We start from the raw sequence: 16,064 nt of genomic DNA on the forward strand, positions 1-16,064 counted from the left end.
GTTCTTGCCACTCCCTTTGGCAACCTTCAGAGACAAATCCCTCTTGCTGTTAGGAGGAGCTAGAAACCCACAGATGGGAAAAGAGGAGCTCAGGGCAGACTTGTCGAGAACTTTGAAACCAGTGACCTTTGGAAATGGAGGAAGTGGGGGAAAGGCCAGTGCAGGCAAAGGCAGTCGCGCTTCCCTTCCCAAGATAAGCACTACAGCTCCGGCTGTAATGACCATTTTCACTGTAGTCCTTTTACTAAAGAGCTTTAGCAAAGGGGTACTGGCCAAGGAAGCCCCTTGCAGGGAGAGAATGGCACTTACTCAGAAGAAACACTTTAACAAACCACCTGGGCTGGAGGGAGGCACCCAACGGTGTGCTGGATAAGAAAAGATGGCGGTTAACTGGAGCAGGGGTCCAAGAAAAACCACAGAGAAGAGCAAGACATGGAGAAGAGAGAAGTCCCCTCTGGGTCACCACCCCTACCCTGGCAGGGGATGTGTGGAGAGAAAAGCCAGGTGGTGGGGTGACAAGAAATGGGTGGTAGGCTGAAAAGAAGTATGGAAGAATAAAAAAGAAATCGTTTTCAGTAGATCCCCTTCCCCAGCTCTGCCTTGAAACTTTCAGTTAATTTCACATCATTCACTATTGCTGTGAGTGTAGGTGAGCAATCTCTTTCTGGGGAAACTGAGGGGGCGCTGTGGTCTGTTGATGCCGGGCGGAAAGCAAGAGAGAACGGGGCCGGACACAGACGGGGTTGTAGCACTTTTGTTTCCCTGTGTGTTCACACCACAATCCTGGAAAATGGCAGAAAGGAGCAGGCAGCCACAGCTGGGTCTGGATGGAGAAGAAGAGGCTGGAGGCCAAGCTGAGACGCAGTCTTCACGGTGAGTTGCCAGGCTCAGTGTGAATTTAGCGCTGCCTGGTTCCAAAGCTCATGCAGGAATTATCTGGACCTGCAGTTTCCTCCTCCTGCCCCTGAACAGGACTTTAGAACTGTTGGGGTTGGGGTTAGTGCTGAGAGCTGCTGCTTCCTGTTTCTGGTAGGAGAACAGCATGCGGCATGAATGCATGGGTTTTGGAGACTCCCTGGGCTTGGGTCCTAGCTTTGCCATTTACTAGGTGTGTGACCTTGGACACATTATTCAGAGTCTCCATACCTTAATCTTATCTGCAAAAGCAAGGGAACAATAGTATCTTCTCTATAGGGTTACTAGGGGAAGCAAATGAAATTATATACATAAGAGTCTTAGCACAGGGTAATAAATGTTAATTATTATTTGCTAACAACACCACAGAACAGTGCCATGAACAGCCCCAAAGCTCAGCACTGCTATCCATCTTTTTAATTTTTGTTTCAAGTTAGGGTTTTGCTCTGTTGCCCAGGCTGGAGCATAGAGTTGCAAACACAGCTCGCTGCAGTCTCAACTTCCTGGGCTCAAGTGATTCTCCCCTTTCAACTTCCCAAGTAGCTGAGAACACAGGCACGTGCCACCACACCTGGCTAATTTTTTATTTATTTTGTTTATTTTTTTTGAGATGGAGTCTCACCATGTTGCCCAGGCTGGTCTCGACCTCCTGGGCTCAAGCAATTTTCCCACCTCTGCCTCCCAGTGTTGGGATTACAGGTGTGTGTGAGCCACTGCACCCGGCCTATCCATCTTTTTGATCCACAGAAAGAGTTTAGGTCCTGGAGTCAAACAGACCCAGCTCCAGTCCCAGCTCTACCCCTTCCTGGCTGGATCACTGCAGGAAAATTATTTAACTTTTCTGTTAAAGAGGTGAATAACATTTTGCTAGTGGGATTGTTGGGAGGGTGAACTAACATGAAAAGCGCCTGGCAAAGTCCTGTCCATCTGATTTGATCACAAGATGATCTGGGACTCCCCTGCCCTAGTCTGCTTTACTATACACATATTCTCAACAGCTCTCAGACCTCCTAGGAAATCAATTTTTTTCCTAAATTCGGTTAAGTTTGGCCGGAATTAAACAAACTCGGGGATTTGTTCCTTCTGTGTTATCTGGGAAGCCAGTTGGCCTCACCTTAGCGTCTTGCTACGCAGGTTGGCTGAACCCTGACTGCAGCTGCAGTGTCAGGTCAGCAAAAGGAGTTGCTTTGAGAACTTCTGGGAAACTTTTATTGGCTAACATGGACTAAACGAAGTCAAGCTCATTTACCATGAACCAAATGTTTCCCCCTTTCCTCCAGCTTTGAACAGGTCTCCATTTTAGCAACTCCTCCCTCCTTCCGAGACCTTCGTAAAGGCTTTTGCCATTGAATGCCACCATTTGTAATGTTTACTCCTCCCAGGATGCCAAGCCCCATCATAGACCCTCCAGAAAACCCTGGTCACCATCACACTCCTTTCTCATCCATATGGCAGATATGAGCAACAGTGGCCAGGAGGAGATGCAATGAAAGATAGTGCAGATGAGGATTCCTGCAAACTCCACTACCACAGAAAGGTCTAAGCAGTGGGGAAGACAAAGGCACGCTGCTGCGGCTGCGGTAGGAATAGTAACAGCTGTCCTTACTGAGTGCTTGCTAAATGCCAGGCACTTGCTCTAAGTGTTTTATAGCTGTTTGTTCACCTAATCATATACCTCTGAGCTGGGACTGTTATTCTACCCATTTTACAGATGGAGACATGAAGCAAAGAAGGTTTAAATAACTTTCCCAATATGACATAGTTACAAGGTGGCACTCATGAGATTTGAACCATGTAGTCTGTGGCTAGAGCCCATGCTCTCTCTCTTTCCCTTCCTTCCTTCTTTCCTTCCTTCCTTCCTTCCTTCCATCCTTCCTTCCTTCCTTCCTTCTTTCTTCTTTTCTTCTTCTTTTTCTCCTTCCTTCCTTCTTTTCCCTTTCTTTTTTTGATAGGGTCTCACTCTGTCACTTAGGGTGGAGTGTGCAATGGCACAATCATGCTCACTGCAGCCTCAACCTCCTGGGCTCAAGGCATCCTCCCACCTTAACCTCCTGAGTAGATGGGACTATAAGTGCATGCCACTCGGCTACTTTTTTTTTTTTTTTTTGTATTTTTTTTTTTGTAGAGATAAAGTTTCACTATGTTGCCCAGGCTTGTCTCAAACTCTAGGTTCAAGCCATCTGCCCACCCTGTCTTCCCAAAGTGCTGGGATTACAGGTGTGAGCCATGCCTGGCCTAGAGTTCATGCCCTTAACCATGATAGTAGAAGCACAAAATGAAAACACATGTGATATTACCTTAAGAACTCTAAAGTGCCTTGAAGATATAGCGTATATGTTCTATTGACAGTGGATTGTGGCATGATACTTTTTAAATCACTGCAATTTTTTTTAGAACCATTTGACCCATTGCCTCTGAAAAAATCTCTCCTTATGGATATCTCAAAGGCATCACAAACTCAATACTGCTGAAAAATAAAAGCTTAACTATTTTTTCCTACCATGCGCTCCAATCTGTTCCTTTTCTTTTCATCTGCAGTGTAACAAATGACTCTACTCAGGCGCCCAAGTCATACACCTGGGAATCTCCTTGGATGCCCCCCTCCTCACCCCTGCATTTGACCAATTGCCAAGTCCTGTTGATTTTACCCCGTTAGTGTCTAAGTGTGTCTGTCCCCTTCCCTGGGCTCCTTCCTTGGTTGTGTGTGCCCTCAGATCTCCGCTGGATCCCTCTGACACACTCAGAGCTCATGACTCCACCTCCAGCCTCCCCTCCCAGCCATGCTCTGCACTGAAGCTACAGGATCTTTCTGAAATGAACCCATTCACACTGCCCTCCTTAAAACCCATATGTAGCTCCCACAACGTTCAGGATCACATCTAAACCCTTTCCTTGGCTGACAAAGGTCTTTCTCACCTGCACCTGCCACCTCCAGGCTCCATTTCTGCTGACTTCTGAAGGCACAGCACTTGGGGACCACAATATTTTTAGGGATCCATGAACATGTTTTAATTTCTTTAAAATCAGAAAGAAGAACAATGGACTTTTAAATCGCAAAGGGTGTTTTAATATATAATAGTAATTTATATGTTTATACCAACACAGCCATAAAATATGTATTTTAATATATTTGTTTAATGGAGGGAGGGGCCTATGAAAGTAAAATGCCCAGGGCCCTCAAAAGCTATAATGTAGCCCCACTGTTTACATTTCCAAAGTCCCCCCTCTCCTGGCTAACTCTTCCTCATCCGTCCAGCTCTTAGTTCTTAAATCGTGCCCTGCAGGACGTCTTTTTTCTTTTTTTGAGACAGGGTCTCTGCCGCCCAGGCTGGAGTTGCAGTGACGCAACATGGCTCATTGCAGCCTTGACCTCCGAGGCTCAAGCAATCCTCTCACCTCAGCCTCCCGAGCAGCTGGGACCACAGGCATGCACCACCATACTTGGCTAATTTTTAAATTTTGTAGAGACAGGCTCTCACTGTGTTGCCCAGGCTAGTCTTGAACTTCTGGACTCAAGCAGTCCTCCTGCCTTGGCCTTCCAGAATGCGGAAATTACAGGCATGAGCCACTGCGTTTGGGCCCAGAAGTCTTTTCTAACCCTAAAACTAAACTAAGTATGGTTCTGACTGCTCCAGGGCACCCTGCTGTTGTTTATACCACAGCACAGCCAGCCAAGTATGGTGTTTGTCCTGTTTTCTAGAAACTCCTTGATAGCAGGCTTATGTCTCGTTCATCGATGTGGCCCCGGCATCTGGCACGTAGTAAGCACTCAACAAATAACTATTGAATGAATACTGTTCTGTTTACACGGAAGTTTAAAATAGAAAACAACCTTCAGGAGGGCACCTATTTTGAAACCCTTGAAATGCATGCATTCTTTTCAATTTCCCTCCTAAGGAGAGGCCACACAGCAAACAGAGAGGCAGACAGCCTAGGCTGGAACCTCATCTCTGCCAATTACACCTGCATGTCCTTGAGCAAATTACTCAACGTCCTCATGCCTCAATTTCCTCATCTGTAATGTGGGGATAATAAAAGTTCCTAAGCTCGTAGGCTACTAGGAAAATTAAGTTAATATTTGGAAAGCACTTGTAACAATCAATGCCTGTATTAGTCTGTTTTCACACTGCCGACAAAGACATACTTGAGACTGGGGATTTTACAAAGAAAAAGAGGTTCAATGAACCCACAGTGCCACGTGGTTGGGGAGGCCCCACAATCATGGTGGAAGGAGAAAGGCACGTCCCACATGGCCGCAGGCAACAGATAATTGAGACCCAAGTGAAAGGGGAAACCCCTTATAAAAACGTCAGATGTTGTGAGACTTATTCACTACCACGAGAACAGTATGGGGGGAACCGCCCCCAATATTCAATTATCTCCCACCGGCTTTCTCCCACAACCCTTAGGAATTACGGGAGCTACAATTCAAGATGAGATTTGGGTGGGCACACAGCCAAACCATATCAATGCCTAATATGTAGTAACCTATCTTAAGGAAATATTGAATGAAGGATGCTTGCTGTTGTTTTATGGCAGAGTTGTAGCTCCAAATGTCACAATGCATATATTTTCTGTCACCCAGGCTGGAGTGTGGTAGCTAGACCATGGCTTAGTGCAGCATCAACCTCCTGGGCTCAGGTGATTCTCCCACCTCAGCCTCCCAAGTAGCTGGGACTACAGGTGCACACCACCATGCCTGGCTAATTTTTGTTGCCTAGGCCAGTCTCGACCTCCTGGGCTCAAGCGATCCATCTGCTTTGGCCTCCCAAAGTGTTGGGATTACAGACATGAGCCACTGTGCCCAACTCACAATGAATATTTTTGATGTATTCCTCTCCTTCTCTTGTTCATTCACTGTACCCTAAGGTTTGGTTTGCTTTCCTCCCTCCTTACACCTCTGTAAAAGCAATTGCTGGGCTGAGACACAGGAGGGGTCTGGAGCCTTCTCCCTCACAACTCCAAGATGAGATGCACCCGGGCTTGGGGTGGGGTGGGGGAGGGGAGGGACAACAGAGGAAGAGGAAAATGAGGAGGAGGAATCCGGAGCCCTCAAGATGGATTCTAGAGAGAGGCACCTTCCATTTGGAGGATGGGGCAGGGAGTCAAGGCAGCCAGCTTCTCATTGTCCCATTGTCTATAAACAGCCCCCCGTAACTATCCTGGGGCCACAACACTTGTAAGGCCCCCTAGACTGGATGTGTTAGGACTTAGCCTGAGGGGAGCTCTCCCTCCTCATAAGGTGAACCAGGACGTAATCATGTGGGAATTTCTCTTTGAGTCATAACAGCACTGGACATAGCACCACCATCATAATTACAGGGATGTTGTTAAAGTGTTATCTATTACAGTAAAGAATGAAAACAAGTTAATGTCTAATAATATGGGATCAGTTAAGCAAATAATGGTCCTTCCTCCCTTCCCCTTTCTCTCTCTCCCTCCCTTCCTTCCTCCCTCCCTTCCTCCCTCCTTCTTTTTCTCTTTCTTTCTTTCTTTCTTTTCTTTCATTTCTTCTTTCTTTCTTTCTTTCTTTTCTTTCATTTCTTCTTTCTTTCTTTCTTTTTCTTCTTTTCTTCTTTCCTTCTTTTTTCTTTTTTTTTGAGACAGAGTCTGTCTCTGTCTGCCAGGCTGGAGTGCAGTGGTGTGATCTTGGCTCACTGCACCCTCTGCCTCTCAGGCTCAGGTGATCCTCCCACCTCAGCCTCTCCAGTAGCTGGGAATACAGGCGCCTGCCACCACACCCAGCTAATTTTTTAAAATTTATTATATTATATTTTATTTTATTTTTATTTTTGGTAGAAATGGGATTTCACCATGTTGCCCAGGCTGGTAATCTGTATTCTTTCCTTCCTTCCCTTCCTTCCTTCCTTCCCTCCTTCCTTCTTCCCCTCCTTTCTTTCTTTCTTTCCTTCTTTCTTTTTCTTTTTTCATTCAAACTAGATCAGGATGTAAATCTGTATTCTTTCAATGCAATAAACTAAACTATGAGTCTAGCCATTTTTTTGAGTTCTGTGAGCCTTTCAAATGAGTCATTGAAGCAGAGGGTGGTCGTAGGGCCCTGTGACATCTTGTTTCTTAGTTGTGGAAACTCTCTTGATATCTCTGCCTTTTTTTGTCTCCATCCCCACCCCACTGTCACCCCTCCCCCCACTATGAAAGAGCAGGTACCTGGACAAGCTCTATCAGGAGAGAAAAGTATAGCTGTATAGATGAGCTAAGCTGTTCTGCACAACAGAAGTGCCAGGAATCTGATCTTTCTTTCTGATAGGTCAGAAAGACTCTATTTTCAAGGTCCTGATATGTGTAGCAAAGTGGAGAAGGACCTGGTTGGGGGTGGAAGGGAGAAGACCAAGATGGCAGCAGGCCAAGACCTTGGACGCAGAAGTACGCAAGAAATCTCCATTGCTGGCAGCAATGGCCAGCCCTGAAACTTATGTCATCTCCCACTTTGTGCTTGGTTGGGGATCACCTTCTTGATCCCAAACTCCAGTAAAGAAGAATCATCACTTAGTTATCCACTTAGTGCTTGGTGACCTTTAGGGACAGACAAAGGAGGCGATAGATGGAGACAAAGTAGAGGGTGCAGGGACAAAGCAGAGAAGAGAGCAGACAGCAACTTTAGGAAATGGATGTGAGGATTCAGCTGAACCAGGGATTGGAAAATTACCGGAAGAAGACTTGATGTCCCTCAGCACGTGGCATGGGACCAAGACATTTTATTTGGCTGTCAAAGAACAGGCGACCACAGAAAGTTGAAGGACTTGGGAGCACATATATCCCTGCATCGAGATTCATTAAAAAGGCCCTGGAGGAATATATCTGAAGGCTAATAGTGGCTGGCTCTAAATGTGGGGTAACGTGATTTTATGTTTTTATTTAATCTATGGAGTCTAATCTTTTCTACCATGACAACATAAGACTCTTGCAGTAAAGAAAAATAACTGTTGGCCAGGCGCGATGGCTCATGCCTGTAATCTCAGCATTTTGGGAGGCCGAGGTGGGAGGATCATTTGAGTCAGGAGTTGGAGACTAGCCTGGGCAGCATAGTGAGACCTGGTCTCTACACAAAATTTTAAAAGGTAGCCAGGTAGGGTGGTGCATGCCATTGGTCCCAGCTACTTGGGAGGCTGAGGTGGGAGAATCACTTGAGCCAAAGAGATTGAGGCTGCAGTGAGCCTTGTTCATGCCACTGCGCTCCAGCCCGGGCAACAGAATGAGACCCTGTCTCAAAAAAAAAAAAAAAAAAAAAAAAGAAGAAGAAAAAGAAATATCTGTTAAAGGTAAAAGTGATATTCTTGGCCACGTGGCTCATGCCTGTAATCCTGGCACTTTGAAAGGCTGAGGCAAGTGAATCACTTGAGCCCAGGAATTGAAGACAAGCCTAGGCAGCATGGTGAAATGCTTCTCTACAAAAACCACAAAATTAGTCAGGCACAGTTGCGGGCACCTGTCGTCCCAGCTATTAGGGATGCTGAGGCAGGATGATTGCTTGAGCCTAGGAGGCAGAGGTTGCAGTGACCTGTGATGGCGCCACTGCACTCCAACCTGGGTGACAAAGAGAAACCCTGTCTCAAAATTAAAAAAAAAAAAAAAAAGTTGTAAAAAAGTGATATTCTGGCTGGGGACGGTGGCTTATGCCTATAATCCCAGCACTTTGGGAGGCCAAGGCGGACGGATCACCTGAGGTCAGGAGTTCGAGAACAGCCTGGCCAACATAGTGAAACCCTGTCTCTATTTAAAATACAAAAATTAGCCGGGTGTGGTGGTGGGTGCCTGTAATCCCAGCTACTTGGGAGGCTGAGGCAGGAGAATCACTTGAACCCGGGAGGCGGCGTTTGCAGTGAGCCAAGATCGTGGCATTGCACTCCAGCCTGGGCGACAGTATAAGATTCCATCTCAAAAAAGAAAAAAAAAAGGTGATATTCTTAGCTAGAAAATTCAAAATACAGATTCAGTAGTACCCCTTATCCACGGTTTCAGTTACCTGTGGTCAACTGTAGTCCAAAAATATTAAATTGAAAATTCCAGAAATAATTCATGTTTTCAGTTGCTTGCCATTCTGAGTGGCATGATGAAATCTCACACCGTCTTGCTTCACCCCTCCCGGCCTGTGAATCCTCCGGCTGTTCAGTGTATCTGAACTGTAGATGCTACTTGCCCATTAGTCTCTTAGTAGCTGTTTGTTATCAGACCAATCCATGGTATTGCAGTGCTTGTGTTCAAGTAACCCTTATTTGACTCAATTGTTCTATTTATTATTCGTTATTGTTGTTAATCACTTCCTTTGTAAGCGCCTATTTTGTAAATTAAACTTGATCATAGATATGTAGGTAGGAAAAACATAGTATATAAAAGGTTTGGGCGCCGATCAGCGAGGGAGCAGCAAACGGCCAGCGGCTGGCGCCTCGCGGGGGGCGGGGGGCGCAGAGTAGGGGGCGGTGGCCAGGGCCGAGGCGTCGCCGCAGCTAGGACGGTTCTTCTGCCACTGCTGCTCCCTGGACATCGTCCCGCGCCTATCGGATTATATGTGCCCAAGATGCGCGTCTGATTTTATCGAGGAGCTTCCTGAAGAGACCAGGAGCACAGAAAACAGTTCTGCCCCTTCCACTGCCCCCACGGATCAGAGCCGGCCGCCGTTGGAGAACGTGGACCAGCACCTGTTCATGCTGCCGCAGGGCTCCGGACAGTTTGCTTTCGGCATCTTTGACGACAGCTTCGAGATCCCCACGTTCCCTCCTGGGACGCGGGCTGACGGCAGCAAGGGTCCTGAGAGACCGTGGGAGAGAGAGCATCAGTCCCGGCCCCCCGCCTCCGCCTCCGCCTCCCCACGCTAGAAGGGATCATCCAGCAGCTCGTCAACGGCATCATCACGCCCGCCACCATCCCCAGCCTGGGTCCTTGGGGAGTCCTTCACTCAAACCCTATGGATTACGCCTGAGTGGCCAACGGGCTGGACGCCTTCGCACGGCTCCTCAATCAGTTTGAAAACACGGGCCCCCCACCCGCAGATGAAGAGAAAATCCAGTCCCTCCCCACCGTCCCCGCCACCGATGAGCACGTAGGCTCCGGGCCCGAGCGCCCCGTGTGCAAGGACGACTACGCGCTGGGCGAGCAGCTGCCCTGCAACCACCTGTTCCACGATGGCTGCATCGTGCACCGGCTGGAGCAGCACCACAGCTGCCCCATCTGCCGAAAAGGCCTCCCGGGACACAACACGGCCACGAACACCCCCGCCCCCGGCCCGACTGGGATGAGCTGCTCCTCTTCGTCGTCCTCCCCCTCCTCCAGCTCGCCCAGCAACGAGAACGCCACAAGTAACTCCTGAGCCCGCGTGGGCCGGCACCCACCCCTGCCCGCTGCGCCTGAGGCTGCGGGGAGACCGCGGGGCCTTTCCCAACCACCCCCAGCCAGGGCCACACGGCACCCACAGACTGGCTGCCCCAGAGGCGCCACCTTTGGCTGGTCAGCGCTACAGACCCCGCCTGTTCCAGGGCAGGACTCTGGCCCGGCCCACCGGCTCCCTGGCTCGGGAAGGCGTGGGCCACACGGTCCCCTCTGGGGCGTCCTCAGCCTCCGCGTCTTTTGTCTAACCTCACCCTCTAAACGTTCAGCGGTGGAAAGATTTTTAGAATTTTAAATTATTACTGCTTTGAAATAAATGGAAGTTTTAGCTCACATGGCGGCCATGCATGATCTGTGGCAAGACGGGGGGCACAGCTGCTCCACCAGTGCTGCGAGCGCCGTCAGGATAGGCCACGTGGGCTCCCAGCCTCCCCCTCGGCTGCCTCCACGACCCGGAGTTCGGGGGCTCGGGACCATGAGAATGACCAGCAAGAACAAAACTGCTTCAACGGACTTTTTTTTTTTTTTTTTGAGGAAGTCTAGCTCTGTCGCCCAGGCTGGAGCGCGGTGGCACAATCTCGGCGGCTCACTGCAACCTCTGCTTCCCGGGTTCAAGTGATTCTTCTGCCTCAGCCTCCTGAGTAGCTGGGATTACAGGCTTGCGCCACCACGCCCGGCTAATTTTTTGTATTTTTAGTAGAGATGGGGTTTCACCATGTTGCCCAGGCTGGTCTCAAACTCCTGACCTCGTGATCCGTCCTTCTTGGCCTCCCAAAGTGCTGGGATTACAGGCATGAGCCACCTCGCCCGGCCACCAACGGACTTTTTTAAAGGAAAAAATATGTGTGTCTTGAAAGCTATTTAAAATGCACTACCTGCAAAGAGAAAAAAAAAAAAGATTTGGTACTATCTGTGATTTTAGGCATCCACTGGGGGTTTAGGAACATGACCCCCATGGGTAAGGGGGAACTACTGGATTTACTGTATTTATGAAATCTGTATTGTGGTCAGCACTGGGATTGGCTCTGGATGAACACAAGGAATAAGCCCTCTGCACTCAAAGAAACTGCAACAAATGGAGGAAAACCTCCAATAAACCAATAAGTGTGTCCTGACCAACTGGGATGCATGCAAAGAAGGAAATGACGTGGGTGCTGTGGTTGCGAATAATAGAAGGAAGCTTTATGTGGTGGAACATATTTCAGAGGATGCTTAATAAAGGCTTCTATGTAGAGGTGATGTTTAGGTTCAGATCTGAAGGAGAAAAAGGAGCCTGCAGCCAGAGGTGTAGAAGAGAGTTCCAGACACAGGGAATGCCTATGGATTGGGTGGATCTAAGACAAGACAGAAATTGACTCCTGGAAGGGAATGCTGGGGGAGTGCAGGTCAGATTGTGGAGAAGGGCTGGGGGTAGCTTGCACAGATAGAGTATAGCGGTTATTCCAAATGCATGGGGAATTATGGAAATTCATCATTGTTTGCATTTTAAAAAGAGCTATCTGGCTGTATCGTGGAGAATAAACTAGAGGAGAGCACGTGAGCAGGCTCTTGAAAGAGAAGAAGCTGGGGTGGTACCAGTGAGGATGGAAAGGGGTGAGGGGATTTAGGCCATTTTGAAGGAAAGCAAATAGGTAAGTAAGACATGATGTTGGATTGGAGGTAAGGGATAAGAGGGAGCTATCACTGATGGCTTCCTGTTTTCTGGCTTGGAATTATCTATCAAGGTGACACAGCCTGTAGGAGAAACAGGTTTTGACCTGTTAAATTTCAGATGTCTGGGTTTATTAAAAGGGTGGCATTCAGCAGTGGCTCAGCCCTCTGATGTGGTAAGGTTCAGTGCCAACAAGAGAAGCAATCCTCCAAATTGCTTTGGCATTACTGAAGCCATATTTATTTTTAATAGCTTTATACAGCTTTAGTTCCTTACTTGTAGAACTGTTAAGGATCTAAAAGAGTAGTGAAGGCCGGGCACAGGGGCTCACGCCTGTTAAATCCCAGCCCTTAGCACTGAGGCAAGAGTCTCACTTGAGCCCAAGAGTTCAAGACCAGCCTGGGCAACATAACGAGGCCCTGTCTCTACGAAAATAAAAATAAAATAAGCCGGGCGCGGTGGCTCACGCTTGTAATCCCAGCACTTTGGGAGGCCGAGGCGGGCGGATCACGAGGTCAGGAGATCGAGACCACGGTGAAACCCCGTCTCTACTAAAAATACAAAAAATTAGCTGGGTGTGGTGGCAGCTACTCGGAGAGGCTGAGGCAGGAGAATGGTGTGAACGCGGGAGGCGGAGCTTGCAGTGAGCCGAGATTGCGCCAATGCACTCCAGCCTGGGCGACAGAGCGAGACTCCATCTCAAAAAAAATAAATAAATAAAATAAAAATAAAAATAAAAAAAATAAATAAAATAAAAATTAGCCAGGTGTGGTGATGTGCACTTGTGGTTCTAGCTACTTGGGAGGCTGAGATGGAAGACTTGTCTGAGCCCAGGAGTTCGAGGCCACAGTGAGCTCTGATCATGCCACTGTACTCTAGCCTGGGTGCTGAGTGACAGAGTGAGACCCTGTCTTGAAACACACACACACACACACACACACACACACACACACCAGAGTAATGTGTAATTTTCAGTTGTACTTTATTTTGTTTCATATGTGACAATATGTGCTACAGTGGTGTTTGGTAGCTTGAGTTTTCATAAAGGTAAAGGATATGATCCTCACAAATGTCAAAGGTCTACTATAGATATAATAGGAAATGTATTGAATCAATTGCCAGTAACATTTTATGGAAAATGTAAAGAGACTAGTTGGTGTGTAGTCTGTGGATAGATAATAGTTCTCCTGGCCGGGCGCAGTGGCTCACACCTGTAATCCCAGCACTTTGGGAGGCCGAGGCAGGTGGATCACTTGAGGTCAGGAGTTCGAGACCAGCCTGGCCAACCTGGTGAGACCCCATCTCTACTAAAAACACAAAAATTAGCCAGGCATGGTGGTGCATACCTGTAATCTCAGCTACTTAGGAGGCTGAGGCACGAGAATCACTTGACCCCAGGAGGCAGAAGTTGCAGTGAGCTGAGATCATGCCACTGCACTCCAGGCTGGGTGACAGAGTGAGACTCCATCTCAAAAAAAAAAAAGTATCCTTTAACTATTACTAGAAGCTGGGAACTCTGTTTTACACTATGTGTATCCCATTTCAGCTCCTACATTATTTGTCATCCATTTTACATGTGAGAAAATCAAGGCTCAGAAAAGTTAAGTAATTTGCCCAGGGTCACAGAGCTAGCAAGGGGCAGAGTCTGTATTTGGACTCAGGTCTGGGTTGGCTACAAAGCTTGAGGCTTTATTTGATTGTTTGTTTGTTAGAGACAGGCTCTCTCTCTGTTGCCCAGGTTGGAGTAGAAGTATGATAATGGTTCACTGTGGCCTAGAACTCACAGGCTCAGGTGATTCTCCTGCCTCAGTCTCCCAATAGTTAGGACTACAGACATGCACCACCATGCCCAGCTAATTTGTGTGTGTGTGTGTGTGTGTGTGTGTGTGTGTGTGTGTCACAGAGACAGGGTCTTGCTATGTTGCCCAGGCTGGTCTTGAACTCCTGAGCTCAAGAGATCCTCCTGCCTTGGCCTCCAAAAGTGCTGGGATTACAGGTGAGAACCTCTGCACCTGGCTGAAAGCTTGAGTTTCTGTGTAGTAGATATTTCATTACAGAATGGATTCTCTGGAAGCAGAAGCTATGATGGAGATGGAAAATAGAAAGGTTTATTGGGGAGCAACACCCATGGAAGGAGACCTGTCAAAGTGTCTACCAGCCAAACAGGAAGCTCTAAAGCAAAAACTACCCATTGGAGGGGTCCAGCATTGAGCAGAGATGGCTAGGCCGTTGTTCCACCCCCTTGCCCAGTCATTGACTCGGGAGAATATCCCAAGAAGAGCATGATCTCAGCTGGAAAGCTGAGCTGGACTTGAAGGCTGTTAGTGAACTGAACTCTTTGCAGCTGGGCAGTGAGCCTACCCTTAAATGGGGGTCTGAACAGTGCATCTCCTTGTCTGCCACAGGCTCTAAAAATTGTCAGCCCTCTTTCACCCAAGAAAAGGCACTGCATTAGTTATCTATTGCTGTGTAACTAATTGCCACAAAATGCAGTCGTGGAAAACAACAAACATTTGTTATTTCACGGTTTCTGTGGGTCAGGAATCCAGGCATGGCTTAGCTGGGTGCCTCTGGCTGACGGTCTTTCATAAGGTGGCAGTCAAGCTGTCAGCCTGGACCGCAGCCCCATCCAAAGACTCAAATGGATGGAGAATCCACTCCCAAGCTCACATTTGTGGTTGTCTACAGGACTTGGTCACCTCATCACATGAGCCTCCCCACAGGGCTGCCTCATGACATGGCAGCTGGCTTCCTCCAGGGTGAGCAATCCAAGAGACCTCGGTGAGAAAGAGGACCCAAAATAAAAGCCATGGTCTTTTATAATTTTGGAAGTGACATTCCATCCCTTCTGCTGCATTCTATTTCTTAGGAGTGAGTGAATATATCCGGTGTACAGTCTAGGGATGTACAAACACAAGAATACCAGGAGGTCGGACTCCTTGGCGTCCATCCGAGAGGCTGCCTCCCATATTCAAATAAATAACACTGTGGCAATAATAAGACTGGCTCCCATGTATTGAGCAGTTGCTATAAATCAGGGGTGGTATTAGGCCGTTACATACGTGATCTCACCATGTCTCTTGTGTTCACTCAGGATTCATTAGGCACCAGGCACTGCGAGTTCTTGAGAACAGAATGGCAAACGAGGAACACTGCTGCTCTTGAGGTGCTCATATCTACAGGAATAATTTGTTCTGATTTTACAAAGGAGGACAAGAAAGGTCACACAGTTAGTAAGTGGCTGAGCTAGGAGGCCCAAGCTGCTCAGTGTGACTTTGAGGCCAGAAATGTTTGTGAAGACAGCATACTCCTGAATCCACCAACCCGGAAAACATCAGGAGGCACCAAAAAGGCCTCTTCACATCTTGTCTAAGAACAATTGTGAGGAAGAAACAAGTCACAAAGAATACATACAATATCATTCCTTTTTCTTTTTCTTTCTTTTTTTTTTTTTTTTTTTGAGACAGGGTCTTCCTCTGTTGCCCAGGCTGGCATGTAGTGGTGTGATTTCGGCTCACTGCAACCACCACAGTGTTCAAGCAACTCTCCTGCCTCAACCTCCTGACTAGCTGAGATTACAGGTGCCTGCCACCATGCCCAGCTAATTTTTTTGTATTTTCAGTAGCGACAGGGTTTTACCACATTGGCCAGGCTGGTCTCGAACTCCTGACCTCAGGTGATCCACCTGCCTCGGACTCCCAAAGTGCTGAGATTACAGATGTGAACCTCCACACCCGGTCTAATTCCATTTATACGACATTCACAAACTGATGCTTGTTTATGGAGCACACTTAGTTGTAACACTAAAGAGGAAAGAAAGAAAATGGTTTCCACAAGTTAGGATAGTGGCCACTCTGGGGGAGGGAAGGGGATGGAATAGGGGGACACACAAGGGCTGCTGGGAGGAGGCTGAATACTATTCTAGACCTGGTGGTGGTTATATGGGTGTTCACTTTAAACTGACAATTGAACGACACATATATGTTTTCTTTACTCCTCTGCGTGTATGACGTAGCTCACAAATAAAATAGCAACAAGAACTATTGTGTTGAGTGGGAAGCGATTTGCAGGGTACTTGCCTATGCCTGTGATGGAAGGCAAAGAGCTCTCCTTTTCAGAGACACTGGGGATACAATGTCTTCATGCCTCTGGCAAA

The 16,064-nt window shown here is 47.7% G+C and overlaps 1 pseudogene; it reads left to right on the forward strand.

Moving 5' to 3' along the window:
- The first annotated feature begins 790 nt into the window (after positions 1-790).
- Positions 791-10,590, forward strand: LOC116474284 (E3 ubiquitin-protein ligase RNF126-like; annotated as a pseudogene).
- The last annotated feature ends 5,474 nt before the right edge of the window (positions 10,591-16,064 follow it).

The sequence above is a fragment of the Hylobates moloch genome, unplaced genomic scaffold (genome assembly GCF_009828535.3).
Source record: "Hylobates moloch isolate HMO894 unplaced genomic scaffold, HMol_V3 SCAFFOLD_10, whole genome shotgun sequence".
Lineage (NCBI taxonomy): Eukaryota > Metazoa > Chordata > Mammalia > Primates > Hylobatidae > Hylobates > Hylobates moloch.